Source organism: Choloepus didactylus, chromosome 7 (assembly GCF_015220235.1).
Source record: "Choloepus didactylus isolate mChoDid1 chromosome 7, mChoDid1.pri, whole genome shotgun sequence".
In the NCBI taxonomy this organism is placed as follows: domain Eukaryota; kingdom Metazoa; phylum Chordata; class Mammalia; order Pilosa; family Megalonychidae; genus Choloepus; species Choloepus didactylus.
In genome coordinates, this window is record NC_051313.1 from 56,341,614 (window position 1) to 56,355,121 (window position 13,508).

The window sequence follows — 13,508 nt, forward strand, 5'->3', positions numbered from 1 at the left end:
ATCCAGAAATTGACTCCTGAGTTCCTATGGGTAAATGAAAAAATGAAGCATTTCTAACATTAGGGAAGATATAGACTATAAGATAAATAATGTTTCTATAATTTGGGCATGGGGCTGTATTAGTGAGGGCTCTCTGGGGAATCAGAATTAACAGGAGATAGCTGTAAATATTATGAGATTTTTATAAAAATTTTCACATGCAGCTGTGGGGATGCACAAGTTCGAATTCCATAGGGCAGGCTGCAAGCTGGGAATTCCGATGAAGGTTTTCAATGAATTCCCCAGGAGAAGCTGGCTGGTTGAAGTAGAGATGGAAATATTCTCCTGTTACTGCTGAAATCATCACTTCTCCTTTTACAGGCTTAAGCTGATTGGATGAGATGTCTCTCATTGTTGAAGGCAGTCTCCTCAGCTGATTGATGTAATCAGCCATACTTACAATCAACTGGCTGATGATTTAAGTCCATGAAGGGTCTTCATAGTAACAATCAGGCCTGGACACCATCACCTAGCCAAGTTGACACATGAACCTAACCATCATGGGGGCTATATAAAAAGTTCTTACAAATCAATACTAAAAAAGATACTGGAATTTTTAAAAATTGGTGAAAACACTCATAATAGCTAGACATCAAATTCAAAATACTAGTATACATTTAGCAAGTTAAACTCAGGGCCAGCTTCATGTATGTACAATCTATGCAGTCACATACTTATAAGAGTCCCATATTTGATTAATGCTTGTCTTTGGCAGTTGTGAAATTCTTAAGAGTTTTTGAACAAGAAGCCTGGGATTTTCGTTTTCCATTGGGTCCTGCAAACTATATAGTTGGTCCTGGCTAAACCTCACATATACTAAATAAAATACGTAATAAAACCTAGACTTTTTATTATTTTTCAAATTGAAAAGTTAAAGGGCCTGATGACATCATATAATATCAAGAGTGTTGGGAAAGAAGCAATCTCATACCCTTTTAGAGGAAGTACAAATTAGATTAACTATTTGCAAAGACTTTAGAATCGTAGATAAAAATTTAAAGCAAGTGCTTTTGATCCAACAGTTTTTCCTCCAGGAATAACTCCAAAGCAACTAATTGGGCAACTGTATAATAATAAGGATATTAATCACAGTATTGTTTATAATAGAAATAAATGTGAACAAATCTAAATGATCGTAAAAATTATTGATTGTATATTGAAGGATACATGTATGCCATTGCATATTATGCTTCAATTCTATATGCTATATAAATTGCATATATGTATAAATAAATAAATCTGAGGTGTGATGACATAATGATTTGGAAAGATGCTCGTGGTTATGTAAAAAGTAAGTTGTGTAACAATGAGGGGAGTGAAATACTGTAGGAACCTATAGAAAACTTTTTACATGTATGTAAAGAAAATGCCTGAGAGGAAAAAGGCAAAGATTTTATTCCTCTGGGATTATATTTAATCATTTTAATGTTACATTTTTATAATTGTAATTTGGTTGTAAGACAAGACAAATGGAATAAGGAAAGTATTGAAAGAAAAGATAAACATTGTTAAAAGTTATAATAAATTGTTTCAATCATGCCAAGTATATAACTAAAAATTGGAAGGTGGAAGTAAAAGAATACTGATTTCCCCTTTTTAAAAGGGAGCAAATAAATATATATTCTTTCATTCCCATCATAATTAGAGAAATAAAGGTTTGATTTTGTTTTTGCAAAACATTAGGTAGTAAAACTTATAAGGTTTTTAGATGCATGAAAAATTATACCAAACAGATTCTACGTGATTATAATAGAGACACATAGAATAGCATATCTTGAATTGGAGTGAAGAATAGTACTTAATGTGAAAAATGATAATTGATTTGGATTCAAATTTAATTAAAAAGAGGAAAAAGCATACCACACTTAATGAACTGCAGAAAATTTAGTGCTTTCATCTAAAAAGAGAACGTACAGAATGTTGCTAAATCCAGATGATGTATTATAGTCATTGAGTTAATTCTCTATGTTGATTAAAATAAATACATAATCTACAATGAATTGCTTCCTGATATTCCTTTAAGATGTTTTCTTGTAAAAGAGTTCAAATGGAGAAAAACAGCAGAAATTTAAACTAAGAAATTCAGGATCACCCACCTGCGGTTTGACTCTCAGAAGTCTGATGAGTAGGTAATTGAGTCAAGTGTCTGGTATAAATCATCACATTTCTATCACCATTTTTGATTGGGAAGGGGATGCTTGGAGGTAATCCAACACAATATGGCAGTCAAACTTAAAAAGTAACATGATAAAAATTTTATCTGTATATTTGAATTGCTAAAACTTAATTAAAAAAACTAAATTGATGAATGTTTACTTTTCTTGCTAATTTCATTTAAATATTACTAAGCCATATTTTTTGTGCTTTTTAGAAACATCTTTACTTATACCACCAAAGTGGTAGAAAAAGAAAAATTATATAAAAATTAAAAAGCTGGAGCCATATTGTTGTGTATTTATTAAGTTGACAGTTGGATAAAATGAGAGAATTAAAAAAATTATGTCTTTTTGAACATTAACTGAAAAGATGCACATATTTTGAACTGTCAAAAATAATAGCAAGTTACTGAGTGCTGATTTGTGGAAAACATCATTTCCTTTAAATAAGACTGATCCTATACAGAGTCAACTACTTTTGTGACAAACTTTGGTGAACTTAAACAGTAGAATTCTTGTGCCAGCTTCAGGCTATAAGTAGTTAGATGAAAAAAACAACAAAATAGCTGCTAATTGTTTTCCAGTGTGTTTTCTGTAGCCATCAGCACAAGAAGTATCGGCAGCGCTTGTTAACAATTTAGATATTTAGGTCCCAGTTCAGAATTACCGAATCCAAATCTCCCTCAGGTAAGGCCCAGGAATTTGTACTTTTGCCAAAACCTTCCAATAGTCTATACATAAATCTATGCTTTCAGAGTCAGAAGAGAGAATCTACAGGAGGGGAAAAAAGAAAAACGTGGGAGCTAAACAGAGGTCACCAGTTGGTCCTCTGAGAGCAGCTGAATTCACGTCATATGCCATTACCTGTAACTCTGTAGATTCCTTGGTGACTGTAAGCATCAGGAAGACAAGTGACAGGAGAGTTTAGATCCATACAGTAGGGTGAATGTAAACAGTGCAGGAATCTGCTTTATCAGCAGTTTTGCTGATGAAATGTAGGTTGGAAATTTTAAATGTACTTCCTGCCTGCTGTATGAATTTTGGGAAAATAAGTATTTCTTTTTCTGGAATCTATTTCACCACCACATATAAAGGAATAAAAATAAATAATGGTTATACCTTTCCAATGTCAAGTAACTATTTGTAAGAACAATTAAGAAATGTTTTCAAAGAGCTTTAGCACATCTACAGAACTGATGCTCTCTTAAAGAAGCTTTCTACTTGTCACTAAATTTTTTCCCTTCACTGAACTAGATTCCATTCCCTACAGTCCTTCTTTTTTCTGTATGAGGAAAAATTACTGATAGACTTCCTGATAGACTAATGTTATTTTAACACAATACATAGTATGGTTACCTGGCATATAAGCTGTTAATAAGAACTATTTCATATTACTGGTAATTCCCACCTTTTTGTTTACATTTCATGCTCACCAAATTTTTTCTCTTTTAATGAAATGCTTTTGAGTCTCTATGCCATGCAAGACACTATGCTAGGCCCTAATCAGGAAGTGATGGAACCAAACAGACACCATAATTAAGTTTACAGTATACTGAAGAAAAAATATTAGAGAAGTATTTAAATAAATACATTATTTTAAAGTTAGAAACACTACCAATAAAAAGTATGAGTGCTCTCAGAGAACATAACAGAGCAATCTAAAAGAGAAGTCAGCAAGGACCTCTTTGAAGGTGTCCCAGTTGAAGAGGTGCTGATACGTAAAAGGAATTTGGCTGGTGTCTCTCCTCAGGAGTGCAGGTGAAGAGTTCTATACAAATGGAACTATAAATAGTGCCTTCAAAATCTTGAAAGCATTCTAGTGTGACTAGAGCAGAATAAGTGGGAAGGGGAGTACCTGGAAGAGTAGCTAGAGCTGAAGGTGTAAGTCAGAGCAAATGCTTAAAGAATATTCTAAAGTCGAGAAAGCTCCCAAACAGTTTTAAGTAGGGGAGAGGCAGGCTCCACTTGACTACTCTGTGGAGAAGTGGTGCGGGCAGGGACTGGAATGAAATGGGGAGAACATTAAAAGGCTGTTGGGAATTGAATCATGTCCCCCACAAAAGTCATGTTCAGATCTTAACCCCCAGTCTTGTGGGTGTGAACCCATTATTAAACAGAGACTTTGAGTCCTGTTTTTTTATTGTTATTTTTAGGTAAGGTGCCCAAACTGAGAGAGAGTGAGCCTTAATCCAATGTGGCTGAAGTTCTTATAAGCCAAGGAAATTGGACAGGGAAGGTAAAAAGCCGCAGGGAGGAGCCAGAAGTTAGAAGTCAGCTGGAACCCAGAAGAAAAAGGAGAGACTGTTACTGTGTTGTAACTGAGAAATTAATTATGATAATTAATAATTAATTATGATTAAATAATTATTATTACTGTATCATTATATAGATGCCTTTTTCTTAATTTCTAGTATATTGTAGAATAGCCAGAAGGAAATACCTGAAATTGCTGAACTGTAACCCAGCTGCCTTGATCTTTGTGATGATTATATAACCTTTATCTTGTGATTGTAAAATCCTCATGACTGGCCCCACTTTTACCCCCTTATCCAGTTTTACAACTTTAGAGCCAACAAAGACAACCCTTAATGTTTATTAGTGAAGGAACTTGAGTCATCCCAGAACTAATCCACCCCATTTCCCAAACTATCTTGGCTAGATGAAGCTGGATCTAAACAAAATTGGCCCACCTGACATGCACAGTAGCTTAAACTTTAACTTGTAAGTGGCCTATACCTCATTATAATACTAAAGATTGTGTCCATCATCATGTTAAGGCTGTGACTTTCTTATATGTGTTCTGTGACTAAGCATGTAATCAATCTGTGCATGTTCAATAATTGGATCATTTCTAACTTCATCATCTTGAGCTGTTATACTGCCCATCTTTTGATACTATAAAACTATCAGGATTACTGAAGTTTGGGAGGCAGATTTTAGGCCGATAGGCCATCTGTTCTCCTTACTTCACATGGCAATATATTCTTGCTCCCTTTGAAACCTCAGTATTGTAAATTGGCTGTTATGCACATCAGGCAGAGAACTCGACATTTGATTGATAACAACTTGGCAAATCTGGTGGGATCAGAGGCCCATAAAGAGTAAGGAGTCCAACTGCCTGAAGTTCTGGAGTCCCAGCAGGACAGGAAAGCACAGTCCTTTGCAGCTGCCTAGGTCCTGTTTGTCTAGAGGCTCAGTGACCTTGTTTTCCTGCTTTGCCAATGCCCCAGGCTCATTGGTGTTTGAAGTGTCAAAGGGATAAACAGTTCCAGAGTTCCAGGTCTGGACGTCTGACTGGGTGAGCAGGTCATCAAGGTAGAAGTGGATTGATAAGTTAGCCTGCGGGCTCAAGGCCCCTGAACCAGGTCACACTTCCAGAATGATACCACTTGCTGTGACTCACACTTCTCTGTTTTTTGAGTACCATTCTGTTTGGAGTTTGAGGTCCTGACCTGAGTCTGTCTGTTGAGTATACTCCTAATATGTATATGTTGTAAAATAAGTAATCTAACAATTAATTAATATTTAATTAAATGAGGTGTTTAGTGTCTGTTAATTGGTTTGTTACTTAGTTATATAGCAAGCATTAACTGTCTTGTTTAAATTGTTAATTGGTGTGTTATTGCATTTGTATTGTTCAAGTGTCCCTAATTAGTTACTGATTACTGAACTTCTTTAGAATGGGAAATTCTAACAGCATTTCTAAATGTAGCTCCTTTGACTATATTTTGAAATATTGGAAAGATTTTAGTTACAAGCCTATGAAAAAGCAAAAAAAAAAAAAAAAAATCGTTCATTTCTGTAACATGGTCTGGCCTCAATATGACTTAGAATCAGGAGAGAAATGGCCTGAAAATGGTTCTATAGAAAAGAACATTGTATTATAGTTACAGTCGTTCTGCACAGGAGAGCAGAAATGGGATGAGATGATATACATTCAATTCTTTATTTGTCTCTCTCAGAAGCCAATGCTAATGAGAAAATATAAAATTTTACCTATAAAGACTAGCGGAAAAAAGAAAAAATGTCCTACCTAATTCAAGTCTGGAGGATCTAATACAGCCTTTATTAACTCCTCTTTTGTATCCCCATTACTGGAGATAAAAGAGCCTGAGACAAAAATAGTCTCCTCCCTTCCATACTGATCGGGATGCTCAATTGTGCCAGGACAGCTCTCTGAAACCAGCGTCTGAGCCACTGGCAAATCTATCCTTCCAGCGAGGTGTAAACAAACAGGGAGGCTCAAGAAGATTTGTTTATGTCTTCACATCAGATTTATATAACTAGGAAAATAATACCCCACTTTATAGAGAAGACACAAACTAAATAGAAAGCTTAGTCACTTCCATATTAGCAACCTGTAACCCAAATTGGGCTAATATTCTGGCCTTGTTAAATGCCTTAAAAACAGGAGAAGTATGGAAAATAGTAATAGAAAAAGCAAAACATAAAACAGATAAGAAACAAGGAGAAAATCGTGGCAACCTCTTATATGCTGGAGCAAATTTAGCAAAACCATTAAGAGATCCTGAATGGAATCCAAATAATGCTGGTGATCCAACTAAATTAGAATATTGTAAAGAGTGTATTGTTGCGGGTCTGCAAAAAGAGATCCATAAACCAATAAACTCACAGAAATTAATGAAGCAATACAAGAACCAAAGGAAAGTTCCTCAGCTTTCCTTGAAAGAATTTATACTACTTACCAGCAATACACTAATACAGATCCAAAAAGTTCAGAGAATGCCAAAATTTTAAAAAATGACCTTTATTACTCAGAGTTTTCCTGATATAAGGAGAGAACTACAGAAAATACATGGAGGACTAAGATTACCTATCTCTAAGTTGGTTGAAGTTGCCTTTAAAGTTTATTACAACAGGGACCATTTTAAAAAAGACTGGTACTTCAAAAGGAAAACAGCATGTCTCAGGACTCTAATAAACCTGGGACAACCAGGGCAAGACAACAGCAGGAAAGTAAGACCCCTGGGCTCCCCTCAAGGAACAGGAGAAATTCTTTAAAAATTAAGAATGGACCAATGTGCATACTACAAAAAAGAAGGGCATTGGAAGAGGGATTGCCCTAGCCACTCCCAGAAAAAAAAAAAAAAACTCAGGAAATCTGGGCAACCCAAATTCTGGATGCCCCAACAAACAATGCAACCCACAGCAACCTGAAACGCAGGGGCCCAGTGACTCTACTAAGAAACACCACTTCTCTCAATCTCCCACCAGGAGCCTCGGGTGACAATACAGGTGGGAAAACAATTAATTCTTGTTGATTCAGGAGCCATATACTCAGTATTAAATAAAAAACCTAATGTAATTTCCAACCAATCAGCTACTATAACAGGGGTCTCTGGTACAAGTGCAAATAAACCATTTTTGCAGTTGCTAGAGTGCCTAATTGAGATCAAAAATTTAAAGCATAGTTTCCTGTCTGTACAAGAATGTTCAATTCCCTTGCTGGGAAGAGACCTGTTAACCAAGTTAAATGCCCAGATAAATTTTTCTCCAGATTGTTTGTCAGTAGAAGTGCCTATACGACAAGCTTGTGCATTGCAAGCCCCACTGCTATTGGCTGAGGGAGTTAAGCAGATCACCCCTATCCCAGAAGAAATCTTAAAAGCTGTAAAACTGGATCTGTGGGCTGATGAAAAACCCAGACATGCAAAAACAAGACCAATTCAAGTGAAACTCCAAAAGCCAGGTACTGTACCTCATGGTAAACAATATCCACTTAAACTAAAATCCTGAGAAGGAACCATTAATAGAGATATTTTTGAAAGATCAATATGACCCTGTCAATCTCCATATAACACTCCAATATTACAGGTATAAAAGTCAGGCACCCTAAATGAATATCACCTTCTGCAAGATCTCTGAAGTCAAATTGTAGAAGACATCCATCTTGTAGTTTCAAATCCATATACTTTATTCACTTTATTATCTGGAGATCTCTGTTCTTAGATTTAAAAGATGCCTTTTACTTCATACCCCTTGACCCAGAATCTCAAGAAATTTTTGCTTTTAAATGGGAAGACACCATTACTAACAGAAAACATCAATATTGTTAGACTGCTCATCCACAAGGATTTAAGAATGCCCCCACAATATTTAGAGAAGCTTTAGCTAGAGATTTAAGAGAAATACACTTACAAGAAGGAGTATTATTATAGTATGTAGATGATATCCTAATTGTGTGTCCTACCAGAAAATCATAGATAAGAATGCTTTTCAAACTCGGAATCTCTAACAGATTGAGGTTACAAAGTCTCAAAGAAAAAGGCTCAGATTTCACAAACATCAGTAAAATATTTAGGTTTTGACTTATCCAAAGGACAGAGAAATCTATTGCCAAATCAGAGGGAAGTTTTAGTCTGAGTAGCAGACCACTTACACAAAGACTGCTTTGAAGATTTTTAGGAATAGCAGCATTCTATAGAATTTGAATACTTAATTTTAGACTCACAGGAAAACTTTACATATAAAGCCCTGACAGGATTTGAGCAAGAACCTCTACATTGGACTACAGAATATAAAAATGCCGTCCAAAAAAGAAAAAAGAAAACTTTAACATAGCCTATTTCTCTAAACAATTGGACCATACTACTCAAGGATGGTCAGTATGTCTAAGGGCTGTAGCAGCCACCTGTGACATTCTCAAGGAAGCTAAAAAATTCACTCTAGGACAACCCTGCACTGTGCATACACTTCATTGTATACTGACATTATTACAACAGAAAAGTGGATAATGGCTCACTGCTGGATGATTAGGTAAGTATCAAGCTATTCTGCTAGATAATCTGAACATCACCCTAAAAGCTTCCTCTAGTTTAAACCTGGCTGCCTTACTCCCAAGTCAGAAAGGGGAACCTTGTGCATAATTGTATACAAATAATTGAAGAAAATTCCAGACATCCAGATTTAGTTGACCAACTTTTAGAACATCTGAACATTGACATGACACTGAGAGAAGCAGCTTCATGGATCAAGGACTTTGAAAAGCTGGTTATGTGGTGATTTCTATACAAACAGTATTGAAAAGAAGGTCCTTTCACCAGGTACATCCACACAATGGACAGAAATTATTGCATTCACCAGAGCTTTACATCTGGGAAAAGGACAGTGAATGAACACATATATATTCTCTAAGTATGTTTTTAATATTTTTCATGATCATGGAGCCATCTGGAAGGAAAGAGGACTCTTAACATCAAGTAAAAAGGAAATTAAATGTGCTGACACAATCTTAGCCTTATTAGAAGCAGTAATATTGCCTAAAGAAGTTGCCATAATACACTGCTACCGTCATCAGAAAGGGGAAATAGACTCTCTTAAAGGTAATCAAATAGCATATCTAGAAGCAAGAGCAGCAGCCAAATTGAAACCTCCATCCTCATCATCAGTACTTTCTCTGATACCAGATAAAAGACTAAAAAATTTTCTCCTCAGTATTCAGCCCACAATCTGTTGAGAGCAAAAGAATGGGGCTTTAACTTAAAGGAAACAAATGTTAGTTTCTCAATCAAATATTCCATGCAAAGAAACCAAAGAAGGGTGGATTTATAATAAAGATGGGGCAATTCTTATTCCTGAACACTTAGTGGAAAGAGTTCTTACGCACATCAAAACACTCATCATGGAAGAGATGCCATGTGTCAGTGGCTGGAAAATTGTATTATAGGACCGAAGATGCAAAGAACCACTCAGAACATAATCCCAGACTGTTTAACTTGTGCTAAAAAAAATCCAAAACCTGGGTCTCCACCTGTTATAAAAAGAATTCAAGCAAGAGGCACAGCACCAAATGAAGATTGGCAAGTAGACTCTATTGTTATTTCAAAAGCATGTGAAAATTATATCTTCTTGTTTTTGTAAATGTATTTACAAAATGGGTAGAAGTCTTTACATGCAGGACAGAGTAAGCCTCAGAAGTAGCTAAGGTGCCTCTGAAGGAAATAATCCCACCATTTGGACTCCATTTTCAATACAAAGTGATTAAAAAAAAATTACAGGAACTGTCAGGAACTCCAATATATTGGAAATTACATACATCTTGGTAACCACAATATACAAGGAAAACAGAGACAGTGAATAATGCCCTGAAGAAAATGGTAGCTAAACTCTGTCAGTAGACTAATCTTTTATGGTTTCATGGGACAAGTTACTCCCAGTAGCTTTAATGTGGGTAAAAGTAGCTCGCATAAGCAGGCTCCTTTTGAGCCCATTTGAAATGGTAAATGGGAGACCATTCCTGAAACAAGGTTATATGTATACCTGTACTGAATAAGTCCAAGAATTAGAAATTAAGAGATGTGTTCATTCACTAAGAGCCACATTAGAGGCAATTCACCACTATGCCTCAAGTCAGCTCTCTTTTCCTACAGATGTTCCCTTACAACACTTTAACCCTGGTAACAGTTCTTTTAAGGAAATAGACAAATCAACATGCAATAGACTGATTGGAACCAAAGTGGGAAAGTTGCTATGAAATTTTATTAGCCACTCACACCTCTGTCAAATTGATGGAAGTAAAATCATGGATCCAGCATGGTAAGATAAAAATCATCTTTCACTCCTAGACTTCTTCACAGAATAAATACCAAAAGCAAACTGCTGGAGACCTCGAAAAAGGATAATAAGCTAACGAACTTCTAGCAGGCAGATATCAATATGAACCTCTAGAAGTTTTAAAATACATTTTCAGGAGAACAGATAAGAAATGATAAATATTAGAGCATTTATTTTTGTTTGAGTACTGTTACGTATATACAAAGCTTTATAGATGTGTGTTGCCTAAAAGATGGAACACCTTGTAGCCAACAGATGAATTACTGTATAAAAATTATTAGACACCTTCCAACAGATATTTCTTCACTTACATCCTTGTTTTGTATCCTCACTATAGTATAGCCCAAGAAACTGATGTATTGTCAAACGCTAATGTCTTTTTACAATGGGCACACTCTTAATGCAAATTCTGTGAATCAATCAAATTGCTGGGTATGCGGCCAAATACCTATATCTAGTGTTTCTGAGTTACCCAGGTGGATATCACCCCTCCAGGGAACTGACTAGAAAGAACTAAGAAAATTAATTAAAAAGATGTAAGACCAAAACAGGACTCTAGATACCATATACGTAACTAATGCAGATCCTAAGAAATGGCCAATTAATTTAGAAACACCAGGACATCAAATTCCTTTTTCCTATAGTATAACAGTAAGGAAAAAAAAAAGCCATTCAACAAGCAAAATGTTTAGACAACAAGGCTTAATATTTAATAATTAGAGAAAAAGAGACGCATTTACAACATTGGAACAACATAGTTGGCTAATACCTGGTAAAGGTAAAACCAACAGAGAACAGTAAAATCACTCCCAACAATATAATACCTATAATGAAGAAAAATGCAATGATTTCTTCTAGAACAATGTCTTCAAATCATAATATTACAAGAAAGTGACTGGTTTGGGACAGATTATTTTAATAGACCTGGTATTTACTGGGTAGCTCCTAATGGAACTCAGTGGTGATGTGGAACCAACATATAGTTCTGGTTGTCCCCAGGCTGGATAGGCAGATGCACTTAAGAACTACCCTGGACTCAAGAAAGTATTCATAAAACTTTACCAGTAGCAGCAAATCTGCCTAATAAAGCTTGATGGGCTCAATAAGTATTTCATTGGTTTGTTTACCTAGCCGCTATATTTTTTCCATCATCAGGCATAGAAAAAATTACATTTAGCATAGAAGCCTTAAACAATTTTGCACAACATACTTTTTTTTTTTCTAAATCTTTATCTATCACAATCACTAAGAATGCCTAAAACAGATCCATTTTTAAAAATAACACCATAAGCCATTTAGAGATGAGAAATAAAAGTGGTTCTTAATGGAGAACTTTCCTTTTGCTTCTTGTCACAAATTAGTGCTATGTAATTTTCTAAACACGTGTTTATTACTTTAATAAATATTAGCATTTTATTTTAAAAATAATGAGCTCCCATAGTCACCTACCCTCTCTTCTACAAATTTTCACCATACTGCCTCTTTGTTGTCCTGTGAAGTTGTGTAAGTCATGCCAACTCACTCATTGACCTAGGATTTCCTTTTGTAGTCCAACTTCTGCCATCATTTTGGATAATAGTAACAGCTACATAACAGATGATCTAAAATGCTTGCTTCATGCTTTGTTGACCTCTTCAACCATACTATTCGTGTACATTCCGTTTAACACATATGAAGCCATGTCATCAAGTGGAAATAGTCTTTTCTGAAAGCTTAAACTCCAATATGAAAGCTACAAAGCAATCCTTTTTTGCAAACTTTCTTGAAATGTAGTCCATGATGACCACCTCAACTTTTTCAACTTTCATTTATTCCTCACTTTCACTCTCCATAACTAATATATTAAAATGTGATACTTTGTATAGTTTAACCCAGTAGTTCTCAAAGTGCGGTCCAGGGTGTATGAGAGCCAAAACTATTTTCATCACAGTTTAAGAAGTTGTTTGCATCTGCTTCACTCTCATTCTCTCCTGCGTATATAGTGGAGTTTTCTAGCAGCTAAGATGATGTGTGATAATGCAACAGAATAAATGCAGAAGCAAATAATTGAATCTGGCTCTCTTCTACTAAGCTAAATATTAAAGAGGTTTGCAAAAGTATAAAACAATGCCTATTCTTTTCACTATTTTTTGAGACTATGGTTTATCATTGTTATTTTTTAATAAATGAATAAATATTTTTAAATTTTTATTGTATATATTTCTAATACAGTACATAATCTATAAAACAAAAATTCTTTGGGGTTCTCTATAATTTTTCAAGTATGAAAATCTCCTAAATCCACAAAGTTTCAGAACCTCTATCTAATCCTTTTCCATATTACAACCTCATTCACAATACATTCCTAGTTTACTCTGCCTTCAAAACAACCCTCATCCTATAACAGTGGGACTATTACCAGGAGAGATCAGAGGAGGCTGAGCTGTAACTTCACTTGTTCTCCGTGTTTCATCTAGTTGTAATCTTTATTTTTTGGACCCTTAATATTGCATGCTTTGTGGCCTGGTCAGTAAGCACTTGAAACTTCCATTTGGGTAATGATACTACTTATTGACATCTTGGCCATAGAAATACGAAAATCCAGCCTCAAATACATGGATGCTATATGGAGTTTTTTCTTGTTTTTTTTTTTTAAATCTTCATTTTATTGAGACATATTCACATACCACGCAGTCATACAAAACAGCGTACATTCGATTGTTCACAGTACCATTACATAGTTGTACATTCATCACCTAA

General features: G+C 35.2%; 1 pseudogene; it reads left to right on the forward strand.

Moving 5' to 3' along the window:
- The first annotated feature begins 7,117 nt into the window (after positions 1-7,117).
- The window catches only part of LOC119540572, a 53,822-nt pseudogene continuing 47,431 nt past the window's right edge, over positions 7,118-13,508 (forward strand).